Below are 18,956 nucleotides of genomic sequence, written 5' to 3'. Positions count from 1 at the left end.
GCTCTTTGCCCTACCTGCACTGGTTGGATCAGGGTATATTCACTTGAGTCTTTAAGGAGAAAGAAAGAGCAAAATTTCTGATCTATAACCAGAGATAAATAAAAAGCAAAGTAAACAGAGGGAAAACAAGTTTGCATAGTGCAGATTTTTGCAACCAGAATACTATAAAGGAAGATGTACCACCAAGTCACTCTATCTTGAAAGTGATTGTGATAGATTACAAAAATACCCACCATACTTTGTAGTTCTTTAATCAAGCAATGAAGTGTATTTCCCCACCCCTTGAACATGGGCTGGCCTTATGACTTACCGTGATTGACAGAATGTGGAGGAAGTTACAACCTATTAGTTTTGCACCCGAGCCTTCGCAAACCTAACAGCTTTCAGATTGCTAGATGGTGAGAGGTTTGTGATCAAATCACCTCATTTTTCTCACTAATAGTGAGACAACCACCAGATAGTTAAGTGAGGTCATTTTCACTCACACAGTTCCTAGCCAAGTCACCAGGGGAACACAGATATTAGTGAGCTTAGCTACTCACCTGTCTGCCTCAGATCTGCTGCTGCTGCTGCTAAGTCACTTCAGTCGTGTCTGACTCTGTGTGACCCCATAGACAGCAGCAGAAGCACCCAAATGACTTGTCACTCATGAGTAACAATAAATGGTTGTTGTTTTGAGCCCCTAGATTTTAGATGATTTGTCTATAGCCAAAGTTAAGTGATACAATGAGCAAGCCTAGAAGCAAAAAGAATTGGACAGATCATGAAGCTAAAGTTCCATTTGCAAATAGCAGCACCTGTTGCAATTAGCAGCAAAACTAAAAAACAAAAAGATTCTGCATGGCATAGAGATTGCCTATCATGTCAGCTTTCCATGTGATAGTCTCAGAGTTGGTAGTTGCCATTAGTGGTATATTTTTAAAAAGAAGATAATGTACATAATAAATTTTATGCATAGTGGCTTGTTTTTGAAAGCCTTAATAGAAAGATCACAAATAGCTACAGAGGCATCAATCACTTGATTTATTGATAACAAAATCCTTGTGATTCACTACCTCTTCCAATGCATTCTTCATAGAGAGCTAAGTTGATAATGAGAATAATTGAGGCAGTTCTTCCTGTGATGGCTGGATTCAGCTCTTTCAAGTTTGAATATAGCCCTTTACTTATATTCATTTCCCCTTACAATGGAACCTCAAAGTTTTTATAACATGAAATAAGAACTATGCTTTGAAGTCCAAGAGGAAAAAAAAAAAAAAAACAAAGAAAAAAGGAAGAAAATGTTCTGTCAATGTTCATTCAATATTGAAGACTGGCTTGCTGGAGCATGTGTCTTCCAACCTTTCTTCCAAACCTCAAACCATTTCAAATTCTCTTGCTAAAGGGAAGACAAAAAAAATAGGGAAATACATAAAGGACAGAACCCATATCCATACTACATCCCACAATGACTGTTTTAGAAAATAATAATATAATCTGAACATTTCATAAAGTTACCCAAATTAAATTTGAACACAGATCACTTGTAATACCTAGAGGTATCCTGAACCAATGGTTTTTCTGGTAGTCATGTACAGATGTGAGAGTTGGACCATAAAGAAGGCTGAGTGCCAAAGAACTGAAGCTTTTGAGTTGTTGTCTGGAGAAGACTCTTGAGAGTCCATTGAACTACAAGGAGATCAAACTAGTCAATCCTAAAGGAAATCAAGCCTTTTCAATGGAAGGACTGATGCTGAAGCTCCAATACTTTGGCTACGTGATGCACAGAGCCAACTCATGGAAAAGAACCTGATGCTGGGAAAAATTGAGGGCAGAAGGGGTGACAGAGGATGAGATGATTGAGTGGCATCACCACTCAATGAACATGAACTTAAGCAAACTCCAAGAGATAGTGATGGGCAGGAAAGCCTGGCATGCTGCTGTCCGTGGGGTCAGACATGACTAAGTCAGACATCATTAAGTCAGACAAGACTTACTGACCGAACAACAAGTCCTTGATCAAATCTTGTCCTTCTGGGGGTACGCTGGAGTCCATGGGTTATTTAAGACCAAAGAAACACATCTTCCACTTCCTGTGCTAACAGTTCCATAAGGCCTCTGAAATACACACAAACTCCTAAGCCTGAAACTCAAGATCTTCCACTATCTAGCTCTTGCATACCTTTCCTATTATCTCTGCAAATGTGCAATACCTTTCCCCCAAACATAGGCAATACCTTTCTGCTTCCATACTAGTTGTTCTGCTAAGAACATCTTCCCTACTCTTCTCTACTCATTACAAACAGCACTTAACCTTTGACGTCCATCTCAAATGCCATTTCTTTATTGAGGCATGACTACTTTTCTACAATCTGGGATATTCTCATGTCCTGAGTCTCATCATTAGAGATCACATACCCAGATTCCTTTATAATTAGGAAGAAGCCATATGACTGAGTCTAACCAATCAAGAATACACACTTGTTGCACTGATTCAAAAAAGAGCAACAGGAGAGGAGACTTGCTCAGAGGAAGAAATCTTCAGGCAAATGTAGTAGAAGCATGTGGTTCTTCAGTGACAGTGCAATCTGACTGTCCAGTAACCATCTTTCATTGAATCTGAGATGTTATCCACTAAAAATGTATCATTATTTCACATGCCTCTAAAGCAATTTTTAATACTACCAATAAGCTGGGATACAATGTGTTCTTATAACTTATGGCTTTTATTTTGTATTTATTTTAAAATGTGTTAGACATGAAGATATATAGATATAGATTTTCATAAAATACATTAGTTAAATTATTGGAATGTCAGTAACTGAACCAATATATTTTAAGAATGATTTCCTGAATAACTTTCAGACTCACAGTCAACCATGTCCACATCTTGGCACACAATGTCATCCCTTCTGCCATCTGGACTGTTCATGATGTAACATTTCTTAAGCGAGTGCTCCACTATTGTCTCTAGGAATTTCTTCTCATTCACTAGAGCCAACTGTAAGGGTGTTGATGTGTGTGAACAGGCAATGACAGGCTGCATCATGACTAACACTTGGTTAACAGCAATTGTGAAATTCAGTATAATTTCAGAGATATACGTATGCTAGGGGAAAAACATTGTCTTAGAAAAAGTGAAGCATGTTCAGGCTCCACCGGTGATTCCAAGGTTATCTATCAGTGTCCATTGCTATGCTATGTTATAGTCCATCAAATAAAAAACTGGTTAGTAGTGCAAAAAAAAAAAAAACATAAAATAAAGCAAATACCTCTATCCCTGGCCATCTGTTCTACAGTTTCCACCAGCCTAACACATAAGACTATGACACACATTCAAATTAATTTACTGAGAGGTTGAAATAAGTAGTCTCAGAGAGAGCAAAAAAGATGTAATTTTAGCTGATTTGGACTTTCAAACAAAAAGTATGAAACTGAGGACTTTCTTTCCTAGTGATGCACTAAGGAAGGCACCTTGAAACTTAGATTTTCATATCTCTCATGCCTCTCAAGCCTATCAGACCAAAAAACTCCTTCAGTAAAGTATCAATATTTCCATAGGATAAAATCTGATATTCAGTTGCTTTCTGAGTTCTCCATGTCAAGGCGTATACTGGGCTTCCAACTAGATGAACTCTGCTCAGTCTCATGGGCTTCGAGTATGAACAACGATGAAAATAATTCTTCCAATCTATATTTCTCTCAAACCACTTAGTGAAAGCTCTGATTCCCTCAAATGCTAACTATATTTGTTAGAAATTTCTCAGTTATTTTAACATATATTATCTCTCCTACACAAAGTTCTCTCCTACACAAAGAAGTCTAGATGTCATATAAATGATCTTGACTATGCTCCTCAAAGACCCTCCTGGGTCTGTCTTCCTAAGTGAGTAGCTTCATCCTCAGACTGAAAGTAAAAGGATTGACACAGATCTAGGTACATATCCAGGTGCAACTCTGTCTATAGAAGGTAGAGGTGATTCTCCCTGTTTCTCTTAGAAGCAAAGAAACTTTCCCCAGAATTTCCCAATGTTCTTCTACTCTAGGCTTTCTTAAACAGAACTGGATCACATGCTTATAACTGAACAATTACTGGCAAAGGAATAGACCCACCATGACAGGTTTAGACCCACCAGGACATATCCTTAGGGCCCACCTACTGTAAAGAATGTGGTCACACAGAGAGGGTAAAAAGCCTGAACAAAACCAGGGCCCTAATATGAAAGAGGAAAGGTGTGTGAAAAAAGATATTAGGTAGCCAATGGTATCTACCAAATCACTAATCTCTCCAAGATATTAATTTTTCTTAGAAATGTGGCACTCAGTTCAGTTCAGTCGCTCAGTCGTGTCCGACTCTTTGGGACCCCATGAATCACAGCATGCCAGGCCTCCCTGTCCATCACCATCTCCCGGAGTTCACTCAAACTCACATCCATCGAGTCGGTGATGCCATCCAGCCATCTCATCCTCTGTCGTCCCCTTCTCCTCCTGCCCCCAATCCCCCCCAGCATCAGAGTCTTTTCCAATGAGTCAACTCTTCGCATGAGATGGCCAAAGTACTGGAATTTCCGCTTTAGCATCATTCCTTCCAAAGAAATCCCAGGGCTGACCTCCTTCAGAGTGGACTGGTTGGATCTCCTTGCAGTCCAAGGGACACTCAAGAGTCTTCTCCAACACCACAGTTCAAAAGCATCAATTCTTCTGTGCTCATTCTTCCTCACAGTCCAACTCTCACATCCATACATGACCACAGGAAAAACCATAGCCTTGACTAGACGGACCTTAATCGGCAAAGTAATGTCTCTGCTTTTGAATATGCTATCTAGGTTGGTCATAACTTTTCTTCCAAGGAGACCTGCCAATGCAAGAGACATAAGGGACATGAGTTTGATCCTTGGGTTGGGAAGATCCCTGGAGGAGGGCATGACAATCCACTCCAGTATTCTTGCTTGGACAATCCCATGGACAGAGGAGCCTGGTGGGTTGCAGTCCAGAAGGTCATAAAGAATCTGACACGACTGAGGTGACCTAGCACATTAGTGTAATCATTATTGATGAAAGAAGACTTGTCATTACAAGGATTCTGTGCTCCTTTTAAGCTTTATTGTGCTATAGTACACTGGGCTTTTTTTCTGGTCCATCAGAAGCCTAGCACCCTCAAAAAGAGGTGGAAGTTTTTGTATGTCCTTTCTTTCTTACTGGAGAAATGACACTGCATATGATTGAATTGTTTTTATTCAAGTTATCCCTCTGATAGAAAAGAAGTAAAAATGGAGGGCTTAATGATTTCATGTAGGCCTAATCCCTACAGATACAAGTCTGTAAACTCTTCAGTGGAATAGATGGTGTCTTTTTCATATTTATATCTCCGATGGAGTTAGCCCTATATAGTAGAAACTCAATTCAATAAATAAATAATGAATTGAATTGTTAATCTCATTAATTATTTCCAGGATTAACATAAACCTTTATGAGAGCTTAGAGTTAAGGCTCTAAGATAGGTGTGGTCCACATCCATCCTGTGTGCATTAGCAGAGATAATTTGGCTTTAAGATGCTTTCTTCCCCATGACCACAAATATGACCCAGAAGCAGGGACTTTCAAGCTGAAATTCTAATGCTCTTTATGATTATAGAATGGGTTTAGGTGGGGGGAAAACTTATAGATCCTAAATCAAGCAAAGAACCTTCTGGAGAAATTCAGACTTTGATCAGATCTTTCCAATTCATTTCCTTTCAGCTTTGTCCATCAGCTGGATCTTCCTTACTAAACTAGTGGGTTGAAAATCCCTGAGGAGGGAATATCAAAACTTCAACAAATTCAGACAGATTTAAGTTCAAATGAAATTCTTTACACCATTTGAGATTTTTCCCTTTTTCTCCTTACCATCCTGTTCCCTCGTTTAGTCTCCCCAGTTAAAAGGTTTGGGTTTTCCCCTTTTTCTTGTTAAGTTCAGTTCAGTCACTCAGTTGCGTCTGACTCTTTGCAACCCCATGGACTGCAGCACACCAGGCTTCCTTGTCTGTCACCAACTCCCAGAGCCTACTTAAACTCATGTCCATTGAGTTGGTGATGCCATCCAACCATCTCATCCTCTGTCATCCCCTTCTCCTCCCACCTTCAATCTTTCTCAGCATCAGGGTCTTTTCAAATGAGTCAGCTCTTCGCATCAGGTGGCCAAAGTGTTGGGAGTTTCAGCTTCAGCATCAGTCCTTCCAATGAATATTCAGGACTGATTTCCTTTAGGATGGACTGGTAGGATCTTCTTGCAGTCCAAGACACTCTCAAGAGTCTTCTCCAACTCCACAGTTCAAAACCATCAATTCTTTGGAGCTCAGGGTTTTTTTATAGTCTAACTCTCATATCCATACATGACTACTGGAAAAACCATAGCTTTGACTTGGTGACTTTTGTTGGCAAAGTCTTTTTCTTGTAGAACAGTGTATTTGCTGAATATACTGATTTCTGCCCTCTGGTTTCTATTCCTTGACTTCCAATTCTTATCTCTCTATTCTGACCCCAACCTCAAGGTTTGTTGTTATGTCTGAGCAGTCCTTAGATACCATGGTTACCCAAAGGGTCCAACTGACTCTCCGAAACTGAACATTGCTGATTCATGGGATGCCATGGGGATTACGCTGCAGCTGAAATAGCTGTCCTAACAAAGATCCTCAGATAACAGCAACTATTGAAAAAGACCAGCTCCTGTTACAAATCAATTAGCTACCCTTTATTTAAAAGATATTCAGTATGGTATTCATGCTGGGAATCAAGGAGAGTGGTATTTCCTGAACTGATTTACACAATGCTAATATTTATCAGGTAAAGGAAGGAAAATATTGAAAGAGTAAAAAGCCAAACAAAAATTCTCAATCTTAAAGTCATTTTCACTGTCTAATTGTCCCAATGTATTATCAAATACTCATCTGAATGCCTGAGGAGGGAATAATTTAGATTAAGATTTATGTATTTCTATGTAGAATAATGGTCAAATGTAATATATGTATTTAATTAAATATCTCAATGAGGATTTAACTTTACCTGCATTATTTCATTTAATCATTATGACAGTTTTATGAAGTATGTGCCAAGGCTAACCACATTTCAGAGGTGAATAAACTAACTCTGAGAGATTCTGTGCCTTTTTTAAGTTTACAAAACTAGCTGGTGAAAGGAAGAGCCAGGGCTAAATTCTAAGGCTTTGAGTCACTTTTTCCACTGTCCACACTGCCAATATATAATCATGACAAAATATATATGAATATAGCCCTCATTGCCTAAACACAAGTAGCAAAAATTGAAAGCAACAGATTGCAGTTGAGGAGCTCCTTCCTTTAAGTGAAGCCTGTGGCTTTGCCTTCCTGTCTGTTTCCCTTAGATTTAATGTTAGATAGCAATGACATTTCTTTGAGGAGCATTTAGAAGAACTTAATGAATGAGCAATATTCCCAGGGAGACTTGGAAAGTACAACATGCTGAAGGCTGGCTGTGACACCAAGGAACTTTTGCCCCCTGAAATTGCTATAGCACTCAACTTTCCCCCTGATTTTCAAATATTTATATTTCAATGATGTTCAGATTATTTGAGCTTGATCCTTTAAATCAAGAATAGGACACCTTATTAAACATAGGGTGGTCTGATGTCTCTTAAAAGCAACACTTAAGGTCATGCTGCTCTATAATCTCCAGTTTGTAATATGAAAAATAGTTTCCACTAACCTTGGTCCTCTGTGGAAAATGTTGCCAACTTTTACTCTTTCTACAGCTTCTATTAGAGCTTGAGATAGGCCCCATTCAAACACTGTCCCTGCCAAGAACTCTAGCCCAAGACCTATGAAGACTGAGCAAGACAGCAACTATGATTTTCAAGTCCTATCCAATGAGGTGTTTTTAACAGGCAATGTTGCTTGCATTTTAGGTTTTAACCTATTGGACTATGCAATAGCCTTTCTTGACAGGGCTGAAAAAGAACTCAACAATAAGGTTTCAGGCATTTACAGATGTCTGAAACTCCAGTGAGAGGTAGGGTTATAAGAGATAGGATTTGTAGATATGATTTACTTTAGCTTTTTAACATAACTTTTCATTCTACTGAATTAAAGTAGTAAATATATTAAGCTCAAAACTCCATGGCAAAGTGGAAGGCTATTGCTCAGAGCTATTGTAAGGAAAATGTAGCACTTAAGCCATAGCCACAACAAGTTATTTGAGGAGAAAATGTGGTTTTTTAAAACAACTGAAAAATGCATTCATAGACATTATGATACAATTGGATGCGGCAGCCCTTGAAAGGAGGTATGAAAGGAACTGACTCAGGTATGATTCTATTCTGCCCGGCTCAGCTGCCATGACAATAAAATGTATTTACTTGCTGTAGGAAAAAAAGACAAATTCAACATCCTTAAGGCTTTGGTTGGTTAATGATTCAGCTATGATGGAAGCACCTAAAGGAGAGTAGCCAGTCTTTTCCCATTAGCAGGAATCCTTACTGGGGTGTGGTGAAATAACATTCTCCACTTTGGCTGCATGATCTGATAATAGACTATTCTAATTGTATTATAGTTTGGAGGGTAAAATGAATGTTCACAGGAATGAAAATAGGACCACCATTGGTGATAAAACTAATTCATTTCTGGGCAAGTCTAACTTATTATTACATAGGATATTTTAAAAGATGATTGTGTTTAAACTGACATTACTACCATTTATCAGTAATCCTTTAGTTTATCGATGTAAGATACTAAGAAGTGTGTGGCAATTGTGAAGAAAATTTCCAATTCAGGGTAGAAATCTGTCTTATCAAAGAAATATGCCTACACGTTGTGTACCAGGATGTGTATTTAAAGGAAAAGTATTTTCACCATTTAATCTCCATTTATCCTTTCATTCTTTGACATATTTATTGACTTCCTACCATGTGCAAGCCTTGGTCTAGGTTCTGGAGGTACAACAGAAACAGACAAAGATCCTGGATTTCACAGAGTTTGCATTTATTCCAGCAGAAGCAGAGAGACAATAAACAATGGGAGTGAAACATTTCCTATGTCAAAATTCAAAGATTTATAATAAAAATATCAAATGTTTAGCACACAAGAAGTAAGAGATTCACACTTCTGACGAGGTTGCAAATTCCATGTCATCAGTATAACCCCAGCACCTACAGGTGCCTGACCTAGTAGACATTCAAGAAATATTTGTTGAATGGCTGAATGAACAAATGAACAGACTTCATGTTCTCTGAAAATAGCCCTGACACTACATCTCAACCTTGTACAAGATTACTAGATTTTGTTTTCTACCTACTTTTCCAAAAAAAAAAAAAATTTAAAGTAACTTTCAACAAAGAGGGAGAATATTTAAGCAATTTAAGCAATAAAGGAAGAAATGTAGTCATAGTGTGTGCCTTCCAAAAAAAATACACAGCTCAGACATAATCGGTGATAAATAGCTTAAATTAAAGTATATTTGATAGCAATTTCCAAAAAACTACATACATATTTTTCACATGACTTTAAAATATATGTTTATTATGTCCCCCAACAGAAGTTGAAATGGACAGGTCCCACTATGAGGCTGAAAGGAAAGGGAAAGAAATTATCTTGAATAAGGCACTTCTATGGACATCAGAGCAACCATGCTGTGCGTGTGGCTTTCTTTAACATTCTAAGAATAGAACTTAGCATAAAGCAGAACCTCAATATATGTTGATATGAGACCATCAGATAAGATTGATTCTTGAGCTATTTCTATAGTGTATAATAAGATCATGTAATCAGGGGAGAAAGAATGCTCATCTTTTCATTTTGGCCTGTTGAGTTAAAGCATCCTAAAGTCTGCTTTCGAGTGAAGATGCTTAGTCTCAAAGCCCTTGATGGAAACATGGTCCTTCTCAACCTCTTCAATTAAGTGCATAGCTTTCAGGAACCCACATAAATGGGTGAGAGAAGGTAATAGTTGCCTTAGTCAGTCACATAAGCAAATCAACCTTTATAGATCAGGGGATATAAGACATGCAAGTCAGATCCAGGGTCATACTAGAGAGGCCCATAGTGTCAGACAAAACCAAATTCAAATCTCAGTTCTAATAATTATTTACCCCAGCCAGGACAGACAATGCAGCAGTCTGTTGTGAATGAAATGATGCTGTTTGAAGTCTTCACAGTCCTAGGGTATAGGAGTTCAACAATACTTGTAATTACTGTTATTGAACGTAGATAGCATCTAGAATATTTTGGAGACCTATGTTCTGAGATATCAACAGGAAAGAAACTTAGGATAATCATACGGTGAGGTGAAAAGAATAGGCTTCATTAAACTTTGGAGTATAAACTAGACAGGATTTTTAGATAAAGCAGCCATCTCAAAAAGGAGGTGCTTGTTACTTACACAGAGGAGAAACACTGGGAAGTTTTAGATGGTGAAAAAAGATATTGGATAGGATAGCTTATAAACTAAAGTCAAAGTAGTCTACCCAAGTCCAGATCAGCAGGGAATAAAGTTCCTATGGTATCTTGCTGTTCCTGCCCTAAGAGTGTCCAAGAGATTGGACACACTAAGGAGTCCAAGAGATTGTTTTTAACCAGCACACAGTACAGCTCATTCTTTTCTTTGAAAAAGGTCTGAGTGTTAACATGGAAAGGAAGACAAAGGCATTACCATATCTTATGGGCAATGGGAATTTAATGGGCTGGGCATGGGTGTTCTTATTGACAAAGAAACCTTTCCTTTCCTTTAATTTCATTCTTTCTCCCCTTTCCTTCCATCCTCTCTTTTCCTTCCTTCTATTTTCTCTTTTTTTTCCTACCCGATTCTGCAAGGGTCTAAAAAAAGGGAATGATTTCCTCATTGTTATTTGCCACTGGATTCAGGATAAGTCAGGTGTTAAAAGATGCTGTCCAGATTTTAGTTTGCCTAAATTAGACCTGAAGCATTTTTCATTCTTCTTTTCCATGTTTCCTAATATAAAGAAGTGTAGCATTCAGATGAAAAATAGATGGGTCATCAAGACAAGTGCTCCCATTGGAGAACAGGAAACTAATCCCATGATGACTGTGAATGAACTCTCTGAGAACCAAATGAAACTCACAGAAATAGAAACCAGATGTAAGCAATCATGAATCCAGGGCACTACACTGCCTCTAGTTTATTTTTAGCTGAAATGTTATTAAAGTATTTTTCAGTATCATAATTAATTTTCAAGGATTGCCATTAATTAACCTCATAGTACAAAATGGAGCAAGAAAATTTTTGCATATAAGGCTTAGTGGAATATGTTGATTTTTAAAGTAGCTTGCTGTGTGTTTGGTGGTGCTGGTGGGTTGTTCTATGGTTTTTATTTTTCCCCGTTTGACCTAGGAATAATGAATCTCTAACCAGAATGTAATTCATCTTTAGATAATAGTGACTGTTTATATATTTAGGATATGTCAACCTCCTCAAGGCTAGGAAGTATCATAGCCTACTATAATATTTGGCTTTCGAGTTCTGGGTGTATAACAAGAGGACCAACAGTCTTGTTAGCTAAAATCAACCCAAAATATTAGAGTCTGGACATGAACTTGGCCTGCTCATGCCAGAGGGAATACAAGTACCTTCTTTCAGGCTCTGAATGAAATCATTAATTATGTCAGCAGCTCCAGCGATAGACCTGGAGACACTTTGCCCTACTTAGCAAACAAGCTACCTTCTCAACTGTTTAAAAGTCTGGGGAAGATCTTAAAGATTCGTACTCACTATACTTACACAGCCCTTTCCCCACAAATCCTCAGAGTATCCTTGATCTGGAATCTCTTTGGTTTCACCACACCGGGGTTGGAATGAGATGAGGAAACTCTGCGGTCGTGATGCCCAGACTGTGTATTATAGACCTAAAAGTACATCCTGGTGTACCTCGACAATGAATCCCTTTTAACATGAGGGTTTTTGGGAATCATATCAACCACACTTGAGTTGCTGCTTCATTTAAGGACATGCTAGACCTTTTAAAGGGCAATTTTAGCTGCTAAAGACATGTACATTTTTGCCATTTAAAATACAGCTTTACAAAGAATGTGACCTTTGTTTACAGGACAAAAGAAGAAAATAATTATCCTTGCCACAAAGAACAGCTTCCTTTTTTTAACCATTAAAAGTGCCTTGGCAGTTCTATGTACAATTAACGGCTTAGCAGAATTAGCAGAATAAGAAGTAAAGGAGCAAAATGCAACAAAATTCTGCTAAGGTCAGTAAATTTTCCTAACAAGTACTTCCACACAGGAATTGATCTCAATGTATTTTGGTGCATCATGAATCCACATTTTCCCCCTCATTTACCAGTCTTTGGGAAGTGAAGCACAAATGAAATGAAGAGAAAAATACTTTCAGGAAAGCGATACCATGCACCAAGCATTAAGGAAAGACAGACTTTTAAGACTGATCAACAGACAGGATGGGCTTCCCTGATGGCTCAGACTACAAAGAATTCACCTGTAATGCGGGAGACCTGGGTTCGATCCTTGGGTTGGGAAGATCCCCTGGAGAAGGGCATGGCAACCTACTCTAGTATTCTTGCCTGGAGAATCCCATGGACATGAGAGCATAGCAGGCTGCAGTCCGTAAGGTTACAAAGAATTGGACATGACTGGGTGACTAAGCACAGCACAACAGACAGGATGCCCTCATCCCTGATCCACTATGAATTTTAAAAGAATATGCCATACATAAGTTTTCAGCTGCTGAGAACTGAGCTTCATATATGAATTTGAGGAAGTAGATCTAAAATAATTAAAAACATAGTTTCATTTCTCAAAAGTGCAGGTAGAGAGAAATGCAATCCAATTCAATTCCACAGATACCTTCTGAAGACCTTCTATGGGCTCACAGCAGTGCTAAGCACATTGGGAAGATAAGCGGAACACAAACAAGAGATTGATAGACTTTATTTTTCTTTTTCAGCTGATAGACAATTATACTAATTAAATGCTTTCCTCTTGGGAGTAGAAAAAATGTCTGGCAGTTTTAACAGAGCTGCTGATGGAAAGGATTAATACCCTCTCTAATAAACAGATAAAAGAATGAGATCTTTAAAATCTAATAAGCTGTTGGAGAAAGCTAATTTTTAAAAAATTAAGGAAACTGAAGGAAATTGGCTGAACTTTAAAGGGGAAACTCTCCATTGGTATCAACACTGGTCAAAGGAAAATGCTAAATTACCAGTGTGTGTGGGGGGGTGGGGGCGGGGACTTCCTAAATTATAAGAGCAGATAAAGAATAGAATGAAGTCTATTTATATCTATTTTTTTCTCCTTTCATAGAAAGAAGAGTAAAGAAATATATGGAAGAAGACTAGCTAGCAAAGGATTCATAGAACAAAACTGAACTTCTAAATTGCAAAACAACAATAATAAAATATTATTGGGCCAGTTTATTTCACACTTTTCAAAGAATAGGGTACACATTCAAGCCTTATTTTGTTAATTTTTATAAATAGAAAAAAAAAGTAAAATGTTAATATCAATTTTATTGATATGTGGAAATATTCCATTTTCCTTCACTAATTATTATACAAATGCAGAAACTGAGAGAAGAAAAGCTATGAAAAGTTATTGACTCATAATACTTTCTGTTTTACACAAGGCATTCTCAGATTTATTAATAAGTACACACATTCTTTTTTTTTTTTTTTAAGCATCACACCACAGTAAGAAAGAAGGGTAAAAGCAGCAAGCAATGATGTGTTCCTACCTGATGTCTTGTTCAGAAACATAAAAGATTCTGTTACATTCTGGTTGTTAGTTAAATGTCCTCCTAAATAAAAGCACAACTCTCAAATAAGAGTTATAAATTTTACAATAATATTTTTAGTTTCTTTGGTAGTATTTAAAGAAGTTTGTTACTCAATGGAGATGAGATCGCTAATAGAGATAAGTAGCAGCGGGGAAATTGCCAAGAGAAATTAAAAGACAAAAAGGTAAAATGTGGTGATAATTAAAAAGGCAAAACATGCTCTGTCTTAACATGTATAAGAGTTTAATTAACTTCATAAACATTTCTGCTTAAGATCATGTCATAAGAACCAGGCAGAATTGTACTTCACAGAGAAGAGACCTACAATATGGCAAAAAAATTTGTTTCCTCCTTCCCTACGAGTGGCCATCAGACACTGCTCGGCAATGATAAATAATAAAGAAGTCGCTCCTCTGAGCAGCAGTATTTTACAAAGGACCCCAATCACCCCTCGGAAAGGACCAAAATATTTGAGACGCCTGACAACCCCAGAACTTTCCCTACTCAATAGAAGCGTCGTGCGTCACCCTAGAGATACCACACGGATCCAAAAGCGATGGCCAGTTCCTAGATTCTTTTAATAAATACGAGAAGCATCATAAGACCGATGGCTTTGCTTCTCGCTCTTTTGAGAACAGAACCTTAGTGTAGGGAAGGGAGGTAAACTGCTGGCTAGACCGACATTTCTTTAAGCCCAAGAAGTGTCGGCTGAGGGGGAAAGACATCTTCAGGAAGGAGCTGAAAGGAAACCCACAATTTGGACTCGAGAGTTTATTTTCCGCCCATCTCTGGAATTCTGCCCCGTTTGCGTCCCAGAGCGATGCAAACGAACACGTGCAGCCGGTGCCCGGCTCACACCGGCTGGGTGGCCGGCAGGCTGGGGCCGGAGAAGTGGAGGCCCCCGGCGCGGGGGTCTGCGCCTGGCCGGGACCGCCCAGGACGCACGTCAAGGCGCCTTAACCACCATGGACAGCTCACTGGCTTCCCTCGGCCTGAGCGGAGCCGCTCGCGAACTCCGCGGGAGCCACTGGAGAGGTTGATTTCTACACGCTGGAGAGATGCCATGTGTTTCACGGTCTACACTCCCCGCGATCGCCAACTGCGACCACCGATCAACTATATATAGACAGAGTGGGCTTCAAGAATCAATCACCTGTCTCTTTGCCCTCATATCAGGCCTTTTAAGGTGCCACCGGATTCTAAGAATCCGATGGAGAGACTTGGCAGAGAACTTTGTTTCACGTCCCTTCGTTTCCTCCCCGGGGCCCGCGCCGTCCCTCTCCCAGCCTTGGCTTTGCCGATCGTGTTAAATGAAATAAAGCAGACGGGCTCCCGGGCTCCGGGCGCGCGGAGCCGGACGGACGCTGGGGAGGCGGGCCCGGGGACAGAGAGTCGCGGGGGCTCCAGAAGGAGGGGTCGAGCCTGCACACCCCTCTGGGGACCTGCCCTGGACGCGGACGGGTCGGGGGTGGGGTACAGCTGCCCCACCCTCTGTCCCCCACCCCCAGTAGGAACTTACTGCCACTGTCCGCCAGGGTCTGATGTCAAGTTTGAGTCATCGATTGCCCAGGAGGGAGGAGGGAGGGGGCCCTGCCAGGGGGCTTTTCGCTGGTGCCTCCGACCCTGTGCTCGGGACACACTGTTTCCGACGCTTCCTCCCCACCAAACCCCCCCCCTCCCGCCGCCGCCCCGCAGCGGGAACCAGGGCCCTTCTGGGAGGAGGGAGCGTCTTTATAACGCGTGCGAAGCTACGCAGTCAACCCAGAGGGATAGGAGCGCGAAGGCCTGGGTGCTACCGCCGCGGACAGAAGGATTCTGTGCGGCCGTCGGAGTCCAGATGCTGAGGGAGAGACGCCTGAGAACCCAGCGAACGTGGCTACACCCGCCGGGGGGCTCCCAGGCCTCTAAACTTTCCATCAGGTCTACCGTCCCGGGGTACCGTATGTATACGCAAGGGTGACCTAAGTCTGCAGTGGCAGGTGAGGGCTGATAGAAATCGTCCTGTCGTGTCACGCTTCTTCCAAGACCCGGGACTCCAACCACAAGACGACATAGGCTTCCCCTTCCTGCACCCAAAGCACAACAATCAGGCCCGAAGACCCGGGAGAGGGATCGCGCAGGTTTCCAGTCTGCCTTATTTCTGACGGGAATCCCAGTAAGAGGAGGGAGTGTCCAAAGACGTAATCACAAGCTCAAGCGAAATAGGCACAGCACCCCCTCGAAGAGTGGGAGGCTAGATACCATTTCTGCCCGTGCGGATGGGCTCCCGTTCGGTGCTGCCTTGGGGAGAGTCTGAGAGCTGGCTCAGTATGCAGGGGTGGGGGGTGGCATTAGGAATGTGAACTGCTTGCGAACTGCGGGTGACTCCAGACAACAGGGCTCAGATGGTAAGAAAAGATGACTTTGCTCTCAAAGGAGCGGGGTACGGGCCAGGAAGGCTGTGTGGCCCGCCCAGATCAGTTTCAGATGGAGAGGTTGTCACCTGAGCCAGGTAGGACTCGGAACTCTCCTTATGGTGTCCAAGTCCAGAGCTGCCTGCTTCTGGGAGCTGGAGCTGGGCCCAGCCAGGGGCATTCAGCAACCATCAGTCCAGGAGAGCAGGACTCTCGCACTACACAACCATTTTCTCTCTCCTCATCTCTCTCTGTTTCTCTCTCCCACACAGTCTCCATCCCTAGCTGGAAGACTCTTTCTCATTCATGTTTTGATGGTCATGGGTTTGGGAGGTTGCACCAGTACTTGACCTTGGAGAACTTGTCAGAGAACCCCGTTTTTACAGACCTGCTCATCTCACATTGGCTTGCACCCTCTGGGAAAATTGCCTTACCCATGAGCTTTCTGGTCCTGTCTGGGGGAAAGCTGAACATTGCCCCAAAAGTAGGGAAAGACCAGGAGGGTGTGAGACCCACTTTGCCAATAAAAGAAACCCATCAGCTTGATGGTGTCTAGGCACTTCTCTCTGAGGCAGCCCTCTCCCCGCCAGCAGCCAGTCCTGTTCTTATAAAGACAGCCTAGTTTGAGTCCTATCCTCATCTATAAAGAGATTTAGTAATAAAACACACCCTTTCCTGCCCCTTTTGGGGATTTACAGGCATTACTTTAAACTTTCCTCTAGGTTCTTGCTACCTAGAGGTCAGATCTCAAATCCTAATCCAGGCCATGGTTCAAAGTGATTTGAACCATGTTCCAGTGTAATCAAATGATAATTTTACTTGAGCTAATTATGCAAACTTCTTTATGCAAACAAAGAGAGAAAAGAAAGGATGCATTGTGTTGTTCAGTTTCATAGGAGTTGAGAGATATAACTTGGAAATTGGCAAATGTTAAATTTACATGTTTATTGGTAATAAGAAGGGAATTTCTGAGCCCAGGTGCACTTTTAAAGAGTTTGCTAAGTCGCGTGACCCCATAGACAGCAGCCCACCAGGCTCCCCATCCCTGGGATTCTCCAGGCAAGAACACTGGAGTGGGTTGCCATTGCCTTTTCCAATGCCTGAAAGTGAAGTCGCTCAGTCATGTCCTACTCTAAGCAACCCCATGGACTGCAGCCTACCAGGCTCCTCCATCATGGGATTTTCCAGGCAAGAGTACTGAAGTGGGGTGCCATTGCCTTCTCCTTTAAAGAGTTTAAGTTACCTTTTTTTCATTTGAATGTTTATTTGTTTGCTTGTTTGAACCTGGGAGGAAAAATGGAAGAAAGATAAGGAAGCTAAACATAAATGCTAGAGGTTTTCCCCCCTAAATTGCAAGAGAAGATATCTCTAGAGATAGACATCAACTGGTTATGTAAACATGAATTTAAGAATCAACGTGCACTTAGAAATTTAGAACATCTCTTTTTAAAATCGGGATATAATGTTGCCATTGGAGATGGGAAGATGAAAGTCTAGGGCTTGCTCATGGGCTAGGCATTCATGTCGGTGTAAGTCTCACAAGCTAAACTGTCTTCACATGGCAAGGCTTCAGATTAAATTCTGGCCTTCAAATCCTCCTTTGCTAGGGTGCATTTATATGATAGCAAGGCCTAAGCAAACATTCAGGCTCTGTTGGCACTTCTTCTATTCCTAAGCCTTAAAAAAAAAAAAAAAAAAAAAAAAGCCAGTAGTGTGGAGTCATCTCATTTGCAGTCATGTGTCCTCAGCATTATCATAAAGGTTATTCAATCATATTTGGAACTAGATTATGAAGTCAGAAAGGTATATATTGAGGGTATATTTGAAGAGAATCTCAACTGAGAGTAATACACAGGGCAGCTTTAGAAGACGGACCTGCTTTCTAATAATTGCCTTGAATGAGAACAGAAGTCTCCTTACAGGAAATTTTTAATTCATTTAAGACTTAATTTTACTTTTTTGAAGAACAAAACAAAAAAATTATTTCTGGAAGAGACTGCTGCAAAGATCTCCCTCCTTTGGCCAGAGAAGCAGAGAAGACTGTAAATCAAGGAAAAGGTGAAGTAATAAATTATGAGGAAAGCTTTGGTATTCCAAGTATATAAAGACTATTTATTTTTCCTGTGTCTATATTTTCTTTTTTTGTAGAGGAGAGGAAATTCTAAAAATATTTGATAGATGTTTTGCCATTAACACCAGAAAAGTGTTGGGGGTGGGGGGAGAGGGTGGGAGGTCAATTTTGTTTAATTAGTAGAAAAAACAACATAAATCAAAGCAGTCTATTGAGGCCAGTCTTTAATTTATAATGTTATGAGAATATAATGAATTTATTTACAGCATAAGTGACTTAATATTTTCAATCTGATTTTTGTTTTAACCTTTTATTGGGAGAGGGTTGACTTTTTAAAGCCTGGATAGTTTGAAACTTGGCTAAGCACCTCTGGGTTTTTTATTGTGGAAGCAAATATTATCATTTTAATGTTAAACAACTTGCAAGTATTAAATAGCTCATTTGTGATTTACTTTTTTACAGATTTCTCCCCCTTCAGATCTAACGATTACATTAAGGCTTCTGCGTCCTTTTGGAAAGAATTTATTATAAATCAGAAAGTGTTAGATGTTCAAAGATTAACATTTCTGAGTGCTGATACTTCATCTTTTCATGCCTTGCAAACAGGTCTAACATTTAGAAATTCTTAAACGTTCAAGGAAAGTTGTGGAAATTCCCAGTTTTTTTTTTTTTTTTTAAGCTGGAGGAAGCCAAGTGTTTTTCTTTTTTTTTTAAAGTGTGAAGTTTAAAGCAATCAAATGAGGGAGATA

Source organism: Oryx dammah, unplaced genomic scaffold (genome assembly GCF_014754425.2).
Source record: "Oryx dammah isolate SB20612 unplaced genomic scaffold, SCBI_Odam_1.1 HiC_scaffold_29, whole genome shotgun sequence".
Classification (NCBI taxonomy): Eukaryota; Metazoa; Chordata; class Mammalia; order Artiodactyla; family Bovidae; genus Oryx; species Oryx dammah.
The sequence above is the reverse complement of the archived record's forward strand: the minus strand, read 5'-3'. Positions refer to the sequence as shown.